This window comes from Cherax quadricarinatus, chromosome 27, assembly GCF_038502225.1.
Source record: "Cherax quadricarinatus isolate ZL_2023a chromosome 27, ASM3850222v1, whole genome shotgun sequence".
Classification (NCBI taxonomy): Eukaryota; Metazoa; Arthropoda; class Malacostraca; order Decapoda; family Parastacidae; genus Cherax; species Cherax quadricarinatus.
Window position 1 is genome coordinate 30,585,755 of NC_091318.1, and position 11,993 is coordinate 30,597,747.

General features: G+C 44.5%; 1 protein-coding gene across 3 annotated transcripts in view; it reads right to left on the bottom strand.

Moving 5' to 3' along the window:
• Schip1 (Schwannomin interacting protein 1) overlaps positions 1-11,567 on the bottom strand; it is a 90,623-nt gene extending 79,056 nt beyond the window's left edge. For 2 of the 3 annotated variants that reach the window (XM_070089223.1, XM_070089221.1), the window contains exon 1: positions 11,444-11,567. The gene's annotated coding sequence lies outside the window, so the exon portion shown is untranslated. The remainder of the gene's footprint in view (positions 1-11,443) is intronic. The other variant, XM_070089222.1, reaches the window with a different exon arrangement.
• Positions 11,568-11,993: the final 426 nt, after the last annotated feature.

The window sequence follows — 11,993 nt, forward strand, 5'->3', positions numbered from 1 at the left end:
AGAAGTAGTAGTGATGTAAGCTGTAGTAGTAGTAGTAGTAATACAATATGGTAGAACAATTAACTTGCACACGAGTAATAGCCATTATTATCGTTTTACTCGTGTGCAAGTTAACTGTTCTACCATATTGTATTACTACCACCACTAGTATTACACCTCACTCTATGCCTATATATACCCTCTGTGTCCATGTATTGTTTGTAACAGCTTGACAAAACTCCTGGAGAGCGAAACGTTGCCACAATAAAATGTCACATTAGTTGCACTTGTGTCCGTTTACTTTACATATTGTCGGTAATTCTTCCAACATATATACCTGCAGCAAGGTATAGTCGATGACTTAGCAAACATTAAATAAAGAAAATGTCGAGTATACTTTAAGATTCCCAAACAGAAGTTTAAAAAAGAACATGAAAGAAGGTATCTCCAGAAAGAACTAACTGACGAGTTTAGGGAAAGTAGAAGTGTACAGAGAGGAATTAACAGATCAATTGTCCATCATAATGTCAGGTCAAACATGTTTATAAAGACAGTAACAAGGTCAGTAGATTGCAAGATGATCTTACTACCAGACTAAAGCCAGGCTATATCTGGCAGTACGATTTGTCTATGGGGATACTAATGACAAAATACAAAGTGTGCGGACATAATATCTTAGCGTCCAAACATAGCCCTTCAGAGACACCTCCATGAAAATCTTACAGCATATAACAAACCACTTCATTGTTAATAACAAGATATCTGAAATATTGAGACTTCACATTTTGCCTCGACTAGATGTACTGATTTTTTGAGGAAACTTCAACCAAATAATGACCAATGGTTTTTGGTGGTAATTAGGTACTTATTTTTTTTTTAGATTGTATCACCATATTGTGTGTACATTGTGTGTACATACTGTGTGTACATTAACTACGTGAAATAATTGTGTACATGAAATGACCAATGTTTGATATGATGTTACTATGGCCAGTGGTGTCTGATAAAGACCCATTATGATCTCTGTAATTCTTTTTTGGCGGATACTGCTGTTAGGATGAGCAATGAGTGTAAACTAGCTGGTCAGGCTGCACACATAAACTAACTCCCAGGTCCAGGCCCCGGGGTGAAGGAACAGTTGTAAGGAGGGATAGTAACGTCGTCGTACGTGTGGCAGGGGTGCCGAAGGGGCCAGCATCACTGGCTCAAACTACAGCCACTGGGGAGTATGGTGGGGAGTCTGAGGATTATGGTGGGGAGGCTTAGGAGTATGGTGGGGAGGCTGGGGAGTGTGGTGAAGGTGGGGAGGCTGGGGAATATGGTGGGGAAGCTGAGGAATATGGTTACCTGGAGGTTACCTGGAGGTTATTCCGGGGATCAACGCCCCCGCGGCCCGGTCCACGACCAGGCCTCCCGATGGATCAGGGCCTGATCAACTAGGCTGTTACTGCTGGCCGCACGCAGTCCGACGTACGAGCCACAGCCCGGCTGATGCGGCACTGACTTTAGGTATCTGTCCAGCTCTCTCTTGAAGGCAGCCAGGGGTTTATTGGCAATTCCCCTAATGCTTGATGGGAGGCTGTTGAACAGTTTTGGGCCCCGGACACTTATGGTGTTTTCTCTTAGTGTACCAATGGCGCCCCTACTTTTTATTGGCGGCATTTTGCATCGCCTGCCCAGTCTTTTACTTTCGTAGGGAGTGATTTCTGTGTGCAGATTTGGGACCATTCCCTCCAAGATTTTCCAAGTGTAGATTATGATATATCTCTCCCTCCTGCGTTCCAACGAGTACAAGTCAAGTGCTTTCAAGCGTTCCCAGTAGTTAAGGTGCTTGACAGAACTTATACGTGCGGTAAAGGATCTCTGTACACTCTCTAGATCTGCGATTTCACCTGCTTTGTATGGAGATGTTAATGTACAGCAGTATTCCAGCCTAGAGAGAACAAGTGATTTGAAAAGGATCATCATGGGCTTGGCATCTCTCGTTTTGAAAGTTCTCATTATCCATCCTATCATTTTCTTTGCACGTGCGATCGTGGCACTGTTGTGATCCTTGAAAGTGAGATCCTCAGACATTACTACTCCCAGGTCCCTTACATTATTTTTCCGCTCTATTGTATGGCCGGAGTCAGTAGTATACTCTGTTCTAGTTATTATCTCCTCCAGTTTTCCATAACGGAGTAGTTGGAATTTGTCCTCATTGAACATCATATTGTTTACCGTCGCCCACTGGAAAACTTTGTTTATATCTTCTTGGAGGTTAACCGCGTCCTCAGCAGATGACAGCCTCATGCAGATCCTAGTATCATCCGCAAAGGATGGTGGGGAGTATGGTGGGGAGGCTGGGGAGTATGGTGGGGAGGCTGGGGAATATGGTGGGGAGGCTGGGGAATGTGATGAAGGTGGTGGGAGGCTGGGGAATATGGTGGGGAGTGTGGTGAAGGTAGTGGGGGAAGCTGGGGAGAACCATTAGCATTCCTCTCCTCCTCCCTCCCTCCCCATCATCTCCCAAGACTCTCATCTCCCCATCTGTTATATGTCTCACTATCATTTTTTTTCAAGCACAGTGTACTACAGACTCCATGTATCTCACTAGCAGTGAGGTGATGGTGTTCAACTCGTTCTAAACCTGTCTGTCTGTCTGTCTGTCTGTCTGTCTGTCTGTCTGTCTGTCTGTCTGTCTGTCTTGTCTGTCTGTCTGTCTGTCTGTCTGCCTGTCTCTCTCTCTCTCTCTCTCTCTCTCTCTCTCTCTCTTTCTCTCTCTCTCATTTGTTTTTCGAATTCAAAATGGAGGTAAACGAATGTGACCTTAAGACCTGGTAGAGACTTGACCATGACTAGTCAGGTGCTGCTAAGCTCCCGGCTGTGTTACTCGAGTATGAATCCACGAGAATACAGATTACAAAAAATAACAGATGGGCATTCGGATTAAGGATTTACTGAATCATGGGTCTCTTAGATCGTTCGTGACTCTTCAAAGGAAAGTTCCTTCCACTAGACCTATAAAGAATGTGGAAAGTGAAAAACATATCATACTTGTACATCGTAAGAGTCAGCTCTCCTGGCCCTATATCACTCACTTATTTACCCCTATCTCACCTATGGAATTTGTGCATGGGGCTCAACAACAATAAACCATCTCAGACCATTAATTACCCAACAAAAGGCTGCAGTCAGAATGATAACAAATTCCCACTACAGGCAGCACACTCCACCAATATTCAAAACTCTAAACCTACTCACCATTCAAAACATCCATACTTATTACTGCACCTACTACATTCATAGAACACTTAATTCTGATATAAACCCTCCCCTCAAACGTCTCCTTACCAACCTCAACAGAACACATGACCATAACACAAGGCACAGATCACTCTTTGATGTTCCTCGAGTCCATCTCACACTATGCAAAAACTCAATGCACATAAAAGGCCCTAAAATCTGGAATTCATTACCTGTGAATATAAAAGAATCACTGTCTGTTTATAAATTCAAGTCTCTTCTCAAAAATCACTTACTCACCCACAACTAAATAAATACTGAATATTTGTATCTCATAAATTGTATCTGGTAAATGTTTCTCATTATTGTATCTCATAAAAGTCTAACCTGTGACCCAATCAAACTTTATTTTTTAATTACATTACCTAACAGAATACTCCAATCTACTGAATGCTCAGCAACACAGTTAATGACCATATGACCTGTCTTTGTAATACTCATTTGTGCTTAATTGTTATCTGTTTACAGTAATGTATTTACCACTGAATATATCATTGCTTAGTTAATCTTAAGTTAATTTTAAGCCTGCTCATAATGCTCTGCATACAAGGGGCTTTGGCATGTTGCACTGTAATAACTTTGTACTTCACTGTATCATGTTCAAATAAATAAATAAATAAATAAATAAAATAAATAAATAGCAATTCTTGCTTGTATAGTTATACAAACTATGGTGATACCCAAGAAAATGTGGAAAAAGATGTATGACTACCTTCTCGTTGTCTTTATTGTATCTGTATTCACTTGCGTTATCGTCCACAGAGTTTATATGAGGTGCACAATGAACTAATCCTTTCTTAGACAAACTATAATTTAATGTAGCTTCACTCTACATGTCATCTGTCACTTCCCACTACATAAGCTTCCTTAGAGCTCTGTATTAATACTAGTAGAGCCATTACTGGCCAAACATTTCCTTAAATAAATTAAATAAATGTACGGGTGGTCCGGTGGCCTGGTGGCTAAAGCTCCCGCTTCACACTCGGAGGGCCCGGGTTCGATTCCCGGCGGGTGGAAACATTCGACACGTTTCCTTACACCTGTTGTCCTGTTCACCTAGCAGCAAATAGGTACCTGGGTGTTAGTCGACTGGTGTGGGTCGCATCCTGGGGGACAAGATTAAGGACCCCAATGGAAATAAGTTAGACAGTCCTCGATGACGCACTGACTTTCTTGGGTTATCCTGGGTGGCTAACCCTCCGGGGTTAAAAATCCGAACGAAATCTTAATCTTCTTCCTTGCTTGTAAGTTTGTTCTTACTTGTTCAGTACATTGTTATTCCTTTGCTGTGTTTCTTTGAATTATCGTAGCTTTGAGTGGATAGTTCCATTCAGTGGACTATTTCTAGTGGTTACCTCAGTGGCACCAACTTAGCTGATGAGTCCCAATATTTCCGGTTGAAAAATCCCATCATTTCTTGGTGGGTTGCCCACTGAGCTCACCTTCCCACATTATCTCTGTGCTCGTCAAAATGTGGTTGCAGGGGTTGAGTCTCAGTTCATGGCCCCCTCTTCTTAATTGGCCACGAAGGAACTCACTAACTCTTAGCGTCGTGGGCTCTGTCGTACCTGATCTTGAAGCTGTTAGGCATCTGTCTCCACCACTTCTCCGACCATCCAGAGACTTACCAAATTTTTCATGGTTTCATTATTTTAATCTTTTGTGTTTTAAGCTTCCTTCTGTCTCCTGTTGTCCCAGATTTCGTATTATGAATAACTTGGCCCTACACCTTGCCTACCATGTTCTCTGAGTATTTACAATGTTATGGTCATGTCTCCCCCTTTCCTTCTATATTTTAATGTTATGGGGTTCAGGTCTTTTAGTTTGTCTTCGTGGGTCATTGTTCCACACTGAGCGTGACCTGACATGTATCATCTGCTGAGTTATCAATGACTCTTTGCTAAGCTTGATAAATGCTCTTCTGAAGCTCATCAGAGTGTGACTTGTACCATAACCACACGTGAACTCACTCACATTCTCTTTCTTTCTCTCTCTCTCTCTCTCTCTCTCTCTTTAATACATTGCAACGCCTCCTACTCACCTCCCCCTCATTCCATGAAAAGGGATCTGTTGCATGTCACTCACACCCTCTCTCTTCAACCCACCCCTCTTCCCTGTAAACCCTCCCTCCCTCCCTCCCACATTCCCCTTCCTTGTCATCCCTCCCTTTCCCACTGCCCTCATAGTTCTAACACCATGCCCCTCCTTTCTCCCTTGATACCCAACTCCCCATCTGACAAGTGATGTATGTTCTGACACCATTATTAATACCACTGACACCATTATTACAACCACTGACACCATTGTTACCACGGCTGATACCGTTGTTACCACCACTGTCCCTTTTCCCTGGCCCTCACTCAGGATACTAGGACTGTTGCCCATGCTGAGTGCCACTAGTGAAAGATGCTAGGACTGGTGCCCCTACTGAGTGCAACTAGTGAAGGATGTCAAGACTGGTGCCCCTACTGAGTGCCACTAGTGAAGGATGTCAGAACTGGTGCCCCTGCTGAGTGGCACTATTGAAGGATGTCAGGACTGGTTCCCCTACTGAGTACCACTAGTGAAGCATGTCAGGACAGGTGCCCCTACTGAGTACCACTAGTGAAGGATGTCAGGACTGGTGCCCCTACTGAGTGCCACTAGTGAAGGATGTCAGGACTGGTGCCTCTACTGAGTGCCACTAGTGAAGGATGTCAGAACTGGTGCCCCTGCTGAGTGGCACTATTGAAGGATGTCAGGACTGGTGCCCCTACTGAGTACCACTAGTGAAGGATGTCAGGACTGGTGCCCCTACTGAGTGTCACTAGTGAAGGATATCAGGACTGGTGCCTCCGCTGAGTGCCCCTAGTGAAGGATGTCAGGACTGGTGTCCCTACTGAGTAACACTAGTGAAGAATGTCAGGACTGGTGCCCCTACTGAGTGCCACTAGTGAAGGATGTCAGGACTGGTGCCCCCGCTGAGTGCCACTAGTGAAGGATGTCAGAACTGGTGCCCCTGCTGAGTGCCACTACTGAAGGATGTCAGGACTGGTCCCCTTGCTGAGTGCCACTAGTGAAGGATGTCAGGACTGGTGCCCCTGCTGAGTGACAGTAGTGAAAGATGTCAGGACTGGTGCCCCCGCTGAGTGCCACTAGTGAAGGATGTCAGGACTGGTGCCCCTGCTGAGTGACACTGGTGAAAGATGTCAGGACTGGTGCCCCTGCTGAGTGGCACTATTGAAGGATGTCAGGACTGGTTCCCCTACTGAGTACCACTAGTGAAGCATGTCAGGACAGGTGCCCCTACTGAGTACCACTAGTGAAGGATGTCAGGACTGGTGCCCCTACTGAGTGCCACTAGTGAAGGATGTCAGGACTGGTGCCCCCGCTGAGTGCCACTAGTGAAGGATGTCAGAACTGGTGCCCCTGCTGAGTGCCACTAGTGAAGGATGTCAGGACTGGTGCCCCTGCTGAGTGACACTAGTGAAAGATGTCAGGACTGGTGCCCCTGCTGAGTGCCACTAGTGAAGGATGTCAGGACTGGTGCCCCTGCTGAGTGCCACTAGTGAAGGATGTCAGGACTGGTGCCCCTACTGAGTGCCACTAGTGAAGGATGTCAGAACTGGTGCCCCTGCTGAGTGCCACAAGTGAAGGATGTCATAACTGGTGCCCCCGACGAGTGCCACTAGTGAAGGATGTCAGAACTGGTGCCCCTGCTTAACGCCACTAGTGAAGGATGTCAGGACTGGTGCCCCTGCTGAGTGCCACTAGTGAAGGATGTCAGAACTGGTGCCCCTGCTTAACGCCACTAGTGAAGGATGTCAGGACTGGTGTCCCTGCTGAGTGCCACTAGTGAAGGCTGTCAGAACTGGTGTCCCCGCTGAGTGCCACTAGTGAAGGCTGTCAGAACTGGTGTCCCCGCTGAGTGCCACTAGTGAAGGATGTCAAAACTGGTGCCCCTGCTGAGTGCCACTAGTGAAGGATGTAAGGACTGGTGCCCCTGCTGAGTGCCACTAGTGAAGGATGTCGGGACTGGTGCCCCTGCTGAGTACCACTAGTGAAGGATGTCGGGACTGGTGCCTTACTAAATGATTATTCGTGAAAAGGATATGATTCATGAGAAGGGTTTGGTGGTGTGTGGTGATGTGTGGTGGTGGTGTGTGGTGGTGTGTGGTGGTGGTGTGTGGTGGTGTGTGGTGGTGGTGTGTGGTGGTGTGTGGTGGTGGTGTGTGGTGGTGTGTGGTGATGTGTGGTGGTGGTGTGTGGTGGTGTGTGGTGGTGGTGTGTGGTGGTGTGTGGTGGTGTGTGGTGGTGGTGTGTGGTGGTGTGTGGTGATGTGTGGTGGTGGTGTGTGGTGGTGTGTGGTGATGTGTGGTGGTGATGTGTGGTGGTGGTGTGTGGTGGTGTGTGGTGGTGGTGTGTGGTGGTGTGTGGTGGTGTGTGGTGGTGGTGTGTGGTGGTGTGTGGTGGTGTGTGGTGGTGGTGTGTGGTGGTGTGTGGTGGTGGTGTGTGGTGTGTGGTGGTGTGTGGTGGTGTGTGGTGGTGGTGTGTGGTGGTGTGTGGTGATGTGTGGTGGTGGTGTGTGGTGGTGTGTGGTGATGTGTGGTGGTGGTGTGTGGTGGTGTGTGGTGATGTGTGGTGGTGTGTGGTAGTGGTGTGTGGTGGTGTGTGGTGGTGTGTGGTGATGTGTGGTGGTGTGTGGTGGTGTGTGGTGGTGTGTGGTGGTGTGTGGTGATGTGTGGTGGTGGTGTGTGGTGGTGTGTGGTGGTGTGTGGTGATGTGTGGTGGTGTGTGGTGATGTGTGGTAGTGGTGTGTGGTGGTGTGTGGTGATGTGTAGTGGTGTGTGGTGGTGTGTGGTGGTGTGTGGTGATGTGTGGTGGTGTGTGGTGGTGTGTGGTGGTGTGTGGTGGTGTGGTAGTGGTGTGTGGTGGTGTGTTGTGGTGTGTGGTGGTGTGTGGTGGTGTGTGGTGGTGTGTGGTAGTGGTGTGTGGTGGTGGTGTGTGTGGTGATGTGTGGTGGTCTGTGGTAGTGTGTGGTGGTGTGTGGTGGTGTGTGGTGGTGTGTGGTGGTGTGTGGTAGTGGTGTGTGGTGGTGGTGTGCGGTGGTGGTGTGTGGTGATGTGTGGTGATGTGTGGTGGTGTGTGGTGATGTGTGGTGGTGTGTGGTAGTGGTGTGTGGTGGTGGTGTGCGGTGGTGGTATGTGGTGATGTGTGGTGGTATGTGGTGATGTGTGGTGGTGTGTGGTAGTGGTGTGTAGTTGTGTGTGGTGATGTGTGGTGGTGTGTGGTGATGTGTGGTGGTATGTGGTAGTGGTGTGTGGTGGTGGTGTGTGATGGTTGTGTGTGGTGATGTGTGGTGGTATGTGGTGATGTGTGGTGGTGTGTGGTGATGTGTGGTGGTGTGTGGTAGTGGTGTGTGGTGGTGGTGTGCGGTGGTGATGTGTGGTGATGTGTGGTGGTGTGTGGTGATGTGTGGTGATGTGTGGTGGTATGTGGTGATGTGTGGTGGTGTGTGGTGGTATGTGGTGATGTGTGGTGATGTGTGGTGGTATGTGATGTGTGGTGATGTGTTGGTATGTGGTGATGTGTGGTGATGTGTGGTGGTATGTGGTGATGTGTGGTGGTGTGTGGTAGTGGTGTGTGGTGGTGTGTGGTGATGTGTGGTGGTGTGTGGTGATGTGTGGTGGTGGTGTGTGGTGGTGGTGTGCGGTGGTGGTGTGTGGTGGTGGTGTGTGGTGATGTGTGGTGTTGGTGTGTGGTAATGTGTGGTGGTATGTGGTAGTGGTGTGTGGTGGTGGTGTGCGGTGGTGGTGTGTGGTTGTGGTGTGTGGTGGTGGTGTGCGGTGGTGGTGTGTGGTAGTGGTGTGTGGTAGTGGTGTGTGGTGATGGTGTGCGGTGGTGGTGTGTGGTTGTGGTGTGTGGTGGTGGTGTGCGGTGGTGGTGTGTGGTAGTGGGTGTGGTGGTGGTGTGCGGTGGTGGTGTGTGGTTGTGGTGTGTGGTGGTGGTGTGCGGTGGTGGTGTGTGGTAGTGGTGTGTGGTAGTGGTGTGTGGTGATGGTGTGCGGTGGTGGTGTGTGGTTGTGGTGTGTGGTGGTGGTGGTGTGTGGTAGTGGTGTGTGGTGGTGGTGTGCGGTGGTGGTGTGTGGTTGTGGTGTGTGGTAGTGGTGTGTGGTGGTGGTGTGCGGTGGTGGTGTGTGGTTGTGGTGTGTGGTAGTGGTGTGTGGTGGTGGTGTGCGGTGGTGGTGTGCGGTGGTGGTGTGTGGTAGTGGTGTGTGGTAGTGGTGTGTGGTGATGGTGTGCGGTGGTGGTGTGTGGTTGTGGTGTGTGGTGGTGGTGTGTGGTGGTGGTGTGCGGTGGTGGTGTGTGGTAGTGGTGTGTGGTAGTGGTGTGTGGTGGTGGTGTGCGGTGGTGGTGTGTGGTTGTGGGGGGTGGTGGTGGTGTGCGGTGGTGGTGTGTGGTAGTGGTGTGTGGTAGTGGTGTGTGGTGGTGGTGTGCGGTGGTGGTGTGTGGTTGTGGTGTGTGGTTGTGGTGTGTGGTGGTGGTGTGCGGTGGTGGTGTGTGGTGATGTGTGGTGGTGGTGTGTGGTGGTATGTGGTGATGTGTGGTGGTATGTGGTGATGTGTGGTGTTGGTGTGTGTTGGTGATGTGTGGTGATATGTGGTGATGTGTGGTGGTATGTGGTGATGTATGATGTTGGTATGTGGTGGTGATGTATGGTGATGTGTGATGTTGGTATGTGGTGATATATGGTGATGTGTGATGTTGGTATGTGGTGATGTATGGTGATGTGTGGTGATGGTGTGTTTTAGCCAGTGCACACATGTATGGATTCACCATGTGTGTGGCGGGTGTTTTCCCAACCTTCTCTCTCTATCTCTGTCTATCTGTCTGTCTCCCCCCCCCCCCTCTCACACACACACGTAGCCTCACACAACATACATAAATGCTCCAAAAACTATAATTAAAACTACCAACCGAAACAATATTACTTCTAATACGTACATTAATGGCTGCCTGTATATATACTCAGTATACATGTATATCTCAGTACACATATGTATATCAGTATCAATACCAGGTATTCCACTGCTCTATACATTATATAATAATTATAATCTAGGTAAATACCAATATCCTATAGAAATATCAATGTATTATAGCCAGTATATAAGACCAACGTAACACTGTATCTATGTACGTTAAGACGCCAGTCTGATATTATTATTATTATTATTATTATTATTATTATTATTATTTTTATTATTATTATTATTATTATTATTATTATTATTATTATTATTATTATTATCATAATAAAACACTGTCTACAAAGAAAAGAAATACAGTAAATGTCGGTTGTAACAAAAAATATAATGCTAATGATAATAAAGAGAATAATGATAATAATAATAATAATAATAATAATAATAATAATAATAACAATAATAATAATAATAATAATAATAATAATAATAATAATAATAATAATAATAAAAATAAAAATAATAATAATAATAATAATAAAAATAATAATAATAATAATAATAATAATAATAATAATAATAACAATAATAATAATAATAATAATAATAATAATAATAACAATAATAATAATAATAATAATAATAATAATAAAAATAAAAATAATAATAATAATAATAATAATAAAAATAATAATAATAATAATAATAATAATAATAATAATAATAATAATAATAATAATAATAACAACAACAATAATAATAATAATAATAATAATAATAATAATAATAACAATAATAATAATAATAATAATAATAATAATAATAATAATAATAATAATAATAATAATAATAATATACTTTTTCATTTTCTTTCAATCAATGGAGTTGATCATCACTTTATATCTTATTTAAATATAATTTAAAACATAATTTCCATTAATTTTCTTCTGATAAATATTTGTAATCAGTTATTTATAAGATAACTGAATTACAGTTATATGATTAATGGACTTTAATTATAACTTCAGTTAACATTATGATAAACTTGACGAAATATATGAAAAAAATATTATTGTACTACAATATTTATCTTAAAATTTAACACATATGAAGTTTTTTTAATTTCATTATCACACAAAATTGTTTGAATTTTTTTTTACATAAATCACTTAGAGGTGACATATGTAAGCTATGTACACTGGCACTATCACTGACACTTAGTGGCACTGCTAATGGCACAAGGAATGGCTTTGGCACAATTAGAGTCACAAGGAATGGCTTTGACACTATTGTAATGGAGGCGCGAGAGTGGCACCTTGCGTGCCAAGGTTACTATAACGTCTACAAGATAATATTGGCACTCACGGACTCCCTTTGCCTCAGGTACGACACTCTCCACTCCGGCACCCGGCAACGCGGGTCTCAGCTTGAGGGGAGCCAACAATAATTTTTTTTGAATTGATGATTGTTTTGAGGATAAAATTTATGCATAAATATTTACATAATTAATTCTTGTACTCAGTCATAATATTGTATCTATAACAACTCTGAGAGCAAAATTTACTGCTACTAATGTAACGTTTATTATGAATAATTCAAAGATTAACGAATAAATGAAAAATATATATGAATGAATAATGTATTGTTAGGTTTTAAACCTATCTACTACACGATGTAAACACTAATGTTAAATATACGATAATCTATATGATACGAAGTAATCTCTTAGTGTATATACATGTACATTCTCGGAGATAAAGACCAC